Source organism: Equus przewalskii, chromosome 27, assembly GCF_037783145.1.
Source record: "Equus przewalskii isolate Varuska chromosome 27, EquPr2, whole genome shotgun sequence".
NCBI classification, from domain to species: domain Eukaryota; kingdom Metazoa; phylum Chordata; class Mammalia; order Perissodactyla; family Equidae; genus Equus; species Equus przewalskii.
The window spans coordinates 34,011,872-34,021,976 of record NC_091857.1 but is presented as its reverse complement, the minus strand read 5'-3'; the positions used below and the strand labels follow the sequence as shown (position 1 = coordinate 34,021,976).

The 10,105-nt window shown below is 40.2% G+C and overlaps 1 protein-coding gene across 2 annotated transcripts in view; it reads left to right on the top strand.

Annotated features, from left to right (window-relative positions):
• KCNJ6 (potassium inwardly rectifying channel subfamily J member 6) overlaps positions 1-10,105 on the top strand; it is a 266,643-nt gene that overhangs the window by 3,488 nt on the left and 253,050 nt on the right. The gene's annotated exons all lie outside the window — the stretch shown is intronic.

The following is a 10,105-nucleotide window of genomic DNA, read 5'->3' as shown; positions in this document are numbered from 1 at the left end:
GAGGAGTTGCTACCTAAACTAGAGAGAAGAAGGATGTGTGAGGTATTGTTAGGACTTAAACAAAACCGCTGCACCCTGGCTTTTCTCCATCTGACATTATCAGCAGAAGGGAAGTAGAGGTTAGTTATGAAGATAAAGTCATACAAGACTATAGATTACTAAATAAACAAAGTAATGCGTTTGTGAGTTCTAAAGTTCAATTTCTCTCATGAATATTTTTTTAAAAGACAGGAATGTAAATAACCTAGGTATAGGAAATTGCTCAATCAATAGTCTTTGGTTCTGGCAGATTCCATGCTTATGTATTCAGTGCTAATTTATCAGACTAAGACTTGCTTTCTTCCTGGGTGGCTAATTGCTGAGCAAAGTGTCATTATATCCCCTAAGCAGTCAATAACATACTCCAAAATAATTGCTTTACCCATTTCAAGTAAGATTTGTTAAGAACAATTAAAATTTATCCCTGTGCACTTGGAGCCATTTTGTAATTTTTTTTAAAATCATTTTGATATCTCACCTTGTTATTTCCTAAACACCAGTAAATAATATATTCACTTGTATGACCCAGCCTTTATTTAATACTTGCGGCTTCCTAGGCTGTTTCCTTGAGTATACAGAAATGCTTTTGCTTTCATGTTCCTCCCTACCTTCTCACAAACTATCTCTAGTATCTCACAAACTATCTTTTTATGTGATAAAAAGAAAATAAGAAACGAGAATAGATGTTTATTAAGAAATAGAAACAATTCATTGGAGATTAAAAATAAGTAAATATAGCCTTATGGAAGCTTCACCCCATTCACTGATTTTCACAGGTAGAAAGTGCTGCTTTCCTCAAGGGTTGAATGTTGACCATGTGAATCTTCATGAAAACAAGATGAACCCTCTTTATCAAAATGGGCAAGTAGGCAAGGTGAAGCTCTTCTCCTTTTCACTAACTCTTCATTAATCAAATGATATGTAAGTAATATGTAGATTAATAAGAGAAATGGACCAGAGAGGGTCAGAATAGGGGGAAGAAGGAAGGAAGCTGGGAAAAAGGCAGTTATTTATTTCTATCAGTTTTAAAGTGATGATACTTTTCAAAAGCAAGATTTTTTTCTAATTCATTGCATCAGAACTTTACTATGGGTGGAATTGAGATGTTTAAATTCAACAAATTTAACTTTATTGCTTATTGAGATGGCATTTATTGTTTCTTTCCTTTATTTTCAATAATTGTCATATAAGTACCAAAAGAGAATTGATTCACTCTGGATTTTTGAAAAAGTATTAAATTTGGTAATATCAGTAAAAAATGAATTAGTAATTAAGCTGAAAAATCATCAAGATTCTTTGTTGAATGAAGGTTTTCTCTTTAGTTGTAGTTAAAGTGTTGTGGGAGATAGACAATAAACTGCAGTAATTTGCAGTCAAAGTAAACATACATTTTAAATAATTAGTTCTAGAAATGAGTAGGATCCTATAGAAAGAAGAGATCAGCATAATTCCAGTTAGTGCTGTAATGTTATTCCAACTCTGCTTTCACAAAGTACTATAATATACATATACTTGATATCATTTTGTTAGCACTAATTAATAACACAAAGTTATTTCCCTTCAATAAACAAGGACAATGTCATTTTTAAAAAGAATATTCAGTATTCACCAAACTGCAGCCTTGATCTAAGTTTGTGTGCTAATCAATTGTAGGTATTCATTTATTTGTGTATTACTGAATCAAATAGTTATTTAAACAAAACATCAGAGGATGATTTTGCTCAGTGCACAATGTTCAAAGGGCCATTCAAATCTCTATGTTGTCCAGCTGCATTGAGACCATCAGTCAACTTTCCCCCTTACAACGTTTGAAAATTTAACCCTACATTTTAACCAAATGGCTCTTTAACTCATGTCTTTACAAATCAACAGATTAATCCCAGTAACCCCTTCCCATGTCACATTTCCTTTGTATGGCTGTGCTTAGGACTAGGGGCTATATAGTACTGTTGGTTCTTTTAGTGAATAGATTGTGGCTAATATCACCACCAGTCATATTCCCACTCACAGACTTGTGGTTTCCATTGTGAAAACTACAAAATAAGCAAGCAAGTGAATCTATAGACAATAAGATCCACGTCCTCGTCGACAATTGTTTTGTGGGACTAAATCTGAACATATTATATGCAAATGAGGGACAAATCTCTAAATAAAATTTGAATCCTGGTGCTGTGGCAGTTTCCTCTTTAAACTTACAGGCATCCACTTTTTTATTACCAAGGATGAGAGTGACTTTTTTTTTAAATGATGTTTTAAATTTCTCTCATATCATCCAACAGGAATTTGTGCAAGTGTGACAGTGCGCTTGGGAGGTATCGCTTGGTGATAAAGACTGCAGGCTCTGGTGTCTAACTAACTGCATTTGCATCAAGCTTTAGGTGTATTGGTTAGCTTTTACTAGGTTTGGTGTGGTAACAGCAATCCCGACATCTCAGTGGCTTACAGAACAAAGGTTTATTTCTCCCTCAAGCTTCATGGCTTTGCTGGTCAGCTGTGGCTCTGCCCTCCTTTGTCTTATTCATTCTGGAATCCAGGCTGAAAGACCAATCTGGTCTAGGACATCCCATTCTGGTGTCAGAGGGAAGGGAAAATGTCAAATTAAGCAATGGCTCTTGAAAATCCTGCTCAGATATGGCACAAGTTATCCACTCACGTTCCACGGACCAAAAACAAGTCACATGTCACACCAATGTCAATGGTCAATGAGATGGAGATGTATATTTGTCCCACAGGGAGGCACTGCAAGTCATAAGGCAACAGGTGGAGACACAGAACTTCTTACAGAGAGGGAAGTGAATAATTGGGGACTTTCTTATAATCCACCACACTAATTGTGTGACCTCGATATACTTTAAGCTCTTGGTTTGCATATCTATAAAATGAAAATAATAATCATGTCTACCCCAGAGATGTTATGAAGATTGATGTGATAATATGAGGTTCTTAGCACAATGTCCAGCACAAAGTATGTGCTTTATAAACAATAGATGCTGTTATTCATTTGTTACAATGTCTCATTAAGTTTGGTCCTCGGTGAGGCTATATGGACTTTATTAATTAGACAGCTGCTACAACAAAAAAATCCCTAAATCTTAGCAGCTTAGCAAAATAGAAAACTATTTCTCATTCCAGTAACCCTATTTGGCTGATGCCATACAGGGATCATGTATGGCATGACGGACACTTTATCACCTTTAACACCTGGTTTCCATGATGTCCAGCTGGCAGGTAGAGAAGAGAGAGCAGATGATTATGCAGGAGATTCTTAATGATCCAGGCCTGGAAGTAATGCATATCACTTCTGCCCATATTCTATGGCCATACCTAACTGCAAGGGTAGCTGGAAATAGTGTGTGTCCAGGAGGAAGGTAAAATGATAGGGTGAACATACCTGAGTCTTTGACATATCTGCCCAGTGTTAAACTTGCCCACTTGACCACTTTAATACAAATGTCCGGCGTCAAAGAAATATAGCTAGCGTGGGTCAGGAATAGAGTAGGGCAGAGCAAATGATTTGCCCCAATGGTGAAAAGATCCCTGGTAGAAATACTATTTTCTTGAGCCCTTGAATTGTTCTTCAGTAGCATATTTTTTAAAATAAATCATTTGGGATGTTTGACTTTTGGAGTGGGTGTATTTGATGCTTACAAAAGAGATGCAAATCCATATTGTTTGACTTCTGGTAGTTGAACCATTAAAGTTGACACAAAGAAGAGCTGACTTCACAACTCATGCTCAGGAGCGAGTTTCCAATCCTGACAGTTACACCCACGTTGTGTCTAAGAATGCTGAAGAATTAGATGCTGTCTTCCAATATCTAGTACTTGCTGTTGACTAGCACTTTGCATTTTGAATCACATAAACATCTATATGTTAGACACATGCTCTAAGGTTGGGTTGAATTAGTATAATAATAGTCCATGTTTTCGTGGAAACAGACCATGTAATTTGTAAGTGGTCTTTGAGAACTCTTGCCTACCTCAAGGAGAACAGGTATCCTTGGAAACTAAAATCTATACTTTTTCACTAGAAGGGAGAGATGAGTTTTAATGCTAAACTTACAATTTAGAAAAGAGAAATGTCAGGGGGAGATGTATGAGAAAGCTATGAGAGAAAGAGTCAGAAGAAATATGGTTGCAATGCATAATGTTGCTAGTTCTTTTGTGCCATTTCCACTCCTCTAACTTGGGTGCCAAAACCACAGACCATTCATGCAGGGCCCGAGGTTCCCAACCTGAAATAATCAATAACACTAATATGCATTAATCCTTCCATGGGGCAGTGATACTGGATTAGAGAACTCTTGAACACTTCAAATATCTTGCCATTCCAAAGTGAACATTGTCTTATAGAGGACTTCTGCTTAATGAAGAGAGTTTTTTTGAGAAGACAGTTTATTTCACTGCTACCTCCTACTATTTCAGCCTAAAAGGGATACCACCCAACTGAGTCACGTGCAAAAGGGAGCAGTCAAGATGGTAGGTAAGTCCAAATCATGTAATAGAAGAAATAGATGAAGGAATTGGGCGGGTGTTTCCCCCAGAGAATGCTTGGTGGGGGGGGACATGGTAGTTGTTTTCGGGGGTCTTGATATTGGAAGATGAAGGAGGAATTAGAACTGTTCTGCTGGGCTCTAAGGGATACACTAGAACCTAGTGGTAGAAGCTACAAGTGACATATTTCAGTTCAATATAAGAAAGAATTTTCTGTAGTCAGAGCTGGGCAGAGGTAATAGGATCTGTCTTCTCCATTTGCCCGGCTCTGAATTCCCCATCCCTGGAAAGCACAAAGAAGCTGGGAAAGCTAAGAAATGGGGTTGGTGTGCATGTGTTTTTAGAGTCTCTGACATCACAAAGAGCTCCCAGTCCCCCCATGAGGGCAGTGACAACCTTCAGTTTCAGTCAACAAATCAAATGGCTCCTCATCGCTCTATGAGGCAATGGTTTTATTGTTAGGGAACTATCATTTCTCTATAAAGAAAATGTCACATTTCACCAAAATGACATTTTGGTCCATACATGAAATGGGGCAGTGAGAGCAGGCCTGGAACGTAGTGACCACATGCATAGGCTGCAGGTCTATAGGACTCCCCCATGGAAAAGGCTTACCTTTCTGCTTCGTGTTGTTAATACAACTCTACCATCAATCAATAGGGAAGGAAATGTTTCCTTGAAGGCTTCTCACGGCCTCTGAACTTTCTTATTTGTAAATAGCCCCTGTTCCTTTTAGAATCAGGACTCCAGGACACATCAGCCAGAGTACACTTCGGATTTGTAGACATCTCTTATGCACAAAATATGGGCTAATTAGATAGAATTCCTACTCTTAAGGTATCCAGTTTCAATAATAACAAGGAAGGAATGGATCCCCTCCTTTGCAGCTGTGTCCTGAAGTCTTGCCAATGAATACCCTAAATATAGATTCACTCTCTTGAATTTTCAGCAGTCGTCTTCGGGTGGCCAGCCCACCGCAGTGAAATATATAAGGAGAGAGGACACAAATAGGAAGGCAAATAAAGAACCTATTATAGATACGCTGTCAAAAAAGGACTCCTTCATTGAGAAGGAGGCTGAATTAGGTGGCCGCCTTTCTTATCAGCAGCTGAGGAGCACTGAGACCCAACACTCTCCTGTCTCCTTTCTGGCCACAGGTGGGTACGTGGGCAGAAGAAAGAATCTGAGCTGACCAAAGTCAACTTAGGTCAGTGGTTCCAAAAGTGTGTCCCTAACCAGCGGCAACAGCATCGCCAGGAACCTAGTTACAAATGCACATTCTCAAGCCCACGCCAGACTCATTGAATCAGAAACTCTGGAGGTGGGGTCCACCATCTGCACATCGCCTCCAGGGTTTCTGATGCACACTGACATTCCAGAACCACTGGCTTAGGTTTTCCTCAAATCTGCTTTGAGGAGGAACTCTGAGGCAGCTGCCAATCTCATAGGCTTTTTCCCAGGGTGAAGACCTCCCAGTGTGTGCTCACTTGAAAGCCACGCAAAGCCACAGCTGGTGACGGAGGGCCTGCCCTTATTTTCCACTGCACAAGCAGATTCAACCTGGACTCAGTGTCTAGGAGAAAAAGATGGGAACAAAAGGCTTTTGTTCCAACAGATAAGATATGCACAATCACAGCAAGTGGCAAAGATTACGGGCAGAAAGCAGGCTTCTCTGCTGCTCTCATTGTGTAAATAAACTGCTTAGTCTTTTAGAATTCCAGTTAATCCTCCAGAAGTTTCCTAGTTCTTATTTGAAATTAATAGTCTCATCTATTATCCTTTAAATAGAAGACGCTACCAGTGAAATAAGAATGGTGTACTCTCGAGAAAAGCCACATTATAAAAATTGAATAGAGGGCTTATCATGGCAAACCGTCATGCAGTCAAGTGAAGAATAATTACAGTTATATAACGTTCACTTGTATTTAAAACATGTCTTGACCATCTGCATATTTCCAGAAATTGACCTTTAGTAGCTACATCCTGTATCTCCGTGGCTCCTTGGACCAGTCAGTCAACAAATCTTTAATGAGTATTTACTATGTAAAGAAGACAGAGACGGAAACAGAAAAAAATGTCCTTATTCCAGCCCTGAGAGGCGTTAGACTTTAAGAAAATAAGACGATCAACGAAACAATGATGTACAACTCAAAGAAGCATAGCGTTAGATGAGAGAGTGCTAGACTTTAAGTGGGGAGAGGAACATGAATAAGGGCTGGCATCAGTAGGAAACATCTGAGGATGTGGTGGAAGGCAAAGGAGTCTTGGAAGAAGTAGAGTTCTGGTGGGGAGAGAGGAAATGGAGGGTCTTACAAATGAGGAATCCATGTGCATCCAGGGAGTACGGGCGATGATACTCCGTCGGGCAGAAATATGGTCTACCATGCCGTGGAGAAAACAGAGAGCCATGCATTGACAAGGAATTGTGATTGTATTGTATCATGCATTGAGATTGTAAATCTTTTAAAAGAAACTTCTTTGATTGGGGGTGAGGGGGTGGTTACACCAGAGATTTTAATCTGGCGGCCATTGACAAGGCGGACTTGAGAGGAAATGCTGGGATCAGGAGACAGCTGGAGACTGATAAGAAGAAAAGGAGACCAAAGCATGCTCAGAGTAGTAACGCAGCAACAGAAAATGGCCCTGCTCTAGTGCCTTCAGGGGTGCTGTCATCAGAAGATCGCTCATAAGCTGAAAGACCAGGTTGATGATGGATTCAGCCCAAAGCTCGCTCTAACATCGCACTCCGTGAAAAGAGGAATTGCACATGGCCATAGTCCAGTTGAGGAGTGTCGAGGTTGTTCCAGTGAATAAACATTGTGATTGAGAAGAAGGCTGAGTGAGGGTTGTTAGAGCTGAGGTTAGGGCTGCAGCTTGTTGTCACCTTCTAGTGCGAGCAATTGGCTGCCAGCATCTTAGAGCACGTCTTTGGGGATTTGTCCTTCCTGAGGCGCTGTGGGGGGACAAGTGTGCCCAGGGTTATGAATGGGGTGCTGGTTGATACTGAAGATGGTGGAACCAATGTGCTTTGTGATATGGAGCAGAGAGGAGACAGGACTCCTTTCTCATTTACAAAAACAGTGTTGCTTGATATTTATCTCATGGTCACTCCCAGTCATGTATGTCAAACTACAACATTTTCTCTCCCGCGGAGAAAACCTCACTTAAGTCATTATGGAAATCTATGGGGATTTAGTCAGGCTCTGAACCACATGAACTGAGGCCCCAGGAAACATGGAGTCATAGATGAGGCTTCTCAGTAACTGTCACTAACCCACAGCTCCCACTGAGCTACCATCAGAGAAAATATATAATGGGCTACGTGGACCCGCCTTACTCTGGGAAGACCTCGAAGGCAAGGTGCATTCAGCACAATGTGAGGTGTGGGTCAGATCTAGAATGGCAAAACACGTTCAGATCATTTTTACAAGACTTCCAAATAAAAATAATGAGCCAAAATACCTTGTTCTCAATGCATTTTTATTTTTCAGGGAAATAGTTTATTTGGCTTACACCGTTGAGATGAGAGTCTTGATTCTTTATTTCTGTCATGTGCATAAGTGGAGTTTATTTTGAATTAGCAACACTGTATCTTTTGAACAAAGAGGTTGTATTGTGCATGGGGTCAATAATAGCTGTTAGGTAGGGTTCCCAGATCAGAAAGTATATGTCACCTGAAAATTCCTGGTTATAAATAATCACCAAAACCATACCAAAGTCATCCATGATAGCCCACCCATAAAGTGTGTAAAACCTAGATTTTAGAACAACTGATAGAGAAGACAGCATTGTGGTTATGGTGACACACAAAACTAGTCTGGGATAGGAGAATTTAATTAAAATCTACCAATCATTTTCAAATAAACCTCCAATTTTTATCACTGAGTTAATAAGATTTTCTTAAAATAAGCAATTGTTGAACTATTCTAGACCCTTTTTGGTTACCCCCAGTCAATCCAAAGTAGATTGTCCTTTTATTGCAAAAGAAGTATCAAGAGGCCATTGGTGCGGAGGACGGACCCTGGGTGTCCTTGTGAGAAATCATGATCTTCACTGGACTGCTTGAGCTCTCGCAATATGCAAGTGTTGTTCTAGTTCACTTCTTTCTTCATGTAAGGAATCTGGACTCCAGTTACTTCTTTCCTTGTTAAATTTCCAGATGAGCTGTTGGTTTTGCTACAATAAAGCAACGCTGGATATGTGGAGGGCAGTCAACAGAACGCTCACCTAAGTGACAAGTGCGGGCTTCTTGACCCATCCTGGCTTCTTCTCATGCCCGGTTTCAGACGTAGTGGACCTGGTTGAGTCATCTGTGCCTCACATTCTAACCACGAAACAGATCAAATCTGTTTTGTAGGACACTGTTTTGTAGGGCACTCTGTGCCCCTCAGCACCCCCAAGATTTCATAAATGACCAATTACATAAGAAAAGACAAGAGAAATCCCCTTGAATTGGCAAAGAAAGGAAAAACTTGACTAGAGCCTTGAAGCCCTTAGCACAAGAGAAGAATCTCAGACAGTGGGAGGGGGAAAGGACAGTAGTTTCTAATAAGGAGAGAGAGAAATGGGCCTGAGATACAGGCAAGAGGGCCTTGCTGAAATCAGAGATTCTGACACCCTGGAATAGGTTTAAAAGGAAGAGAAGATCATTTCTCTACTGTTGTCTTAGAGAAATCAAAAGGATAAACTAGGTGACTCCTTGAGTTAAATGTCCAGGTCACTAAGTTTGAGATGTCATTTCAAGTATATTTGAAAATGCCACCCAAATTCAAAGTCCTGTTCTCACACTTGAGCTTTCTCCTTCTTACCATGGGCACTCTCCATGGGCCTCGTCATGCAGCCACCTCACATGCTGATGTATCCCTGCGTGCTTTGCCTCCCTGCCAGGTCCAACCCCCTTGCCAACAGAGCTAGACCTGGACATCACTGCAGCCTCTCTCCCCAAGAGTTTCATGGGAGAGCCATTCAATATATGGCGTTTGATTAATGTTTCTATAATGCCTAATGTGCTCTGATTCCAATGGAACTGTTGGGAACTGTTAAAACTATTAAAAAATAGCTTTCTTTGTAAAATGAACACAGACTGTTTTATTCCACGTAGTCAAATTGCAGCCATCTCTAAAAGTTCAGCGAGGACCCACTGAGAAAGAAATAAAAACACTCAAATTCTATGTATGGAGGTCAGAGGGGAGATATAATAGGGAAAGAGCTGTTTTCTTCTCTTAGTAATTTGTACTAGTGGAAACATCCATTGTAGACGTCACTCAAATGCACTTTTGAATGACGGAGGAAAAGATTAAATGTGTGTTTCAGATGGGACAAGGTAACATTCGCTTCTCTGGGTCATATAAAAAATTGGAGCTCAGTCATTTCTGGGTCATTGGTTTCTGATATGTCCATGTTGGTATTTTCCTTCCGGGTTGCTTTAAAGATCAAAACCTACACCCTCAAGCTGTTAGCCAAAACCACACTTACTTTCAAAAGCCTGAGAGATTGGCCTTAACTTTGAGTCACGAGGTTCTGAAGAATGAACTTTGACAGACAGTAAGTTCTGTTAGATGAGTTATTTAACT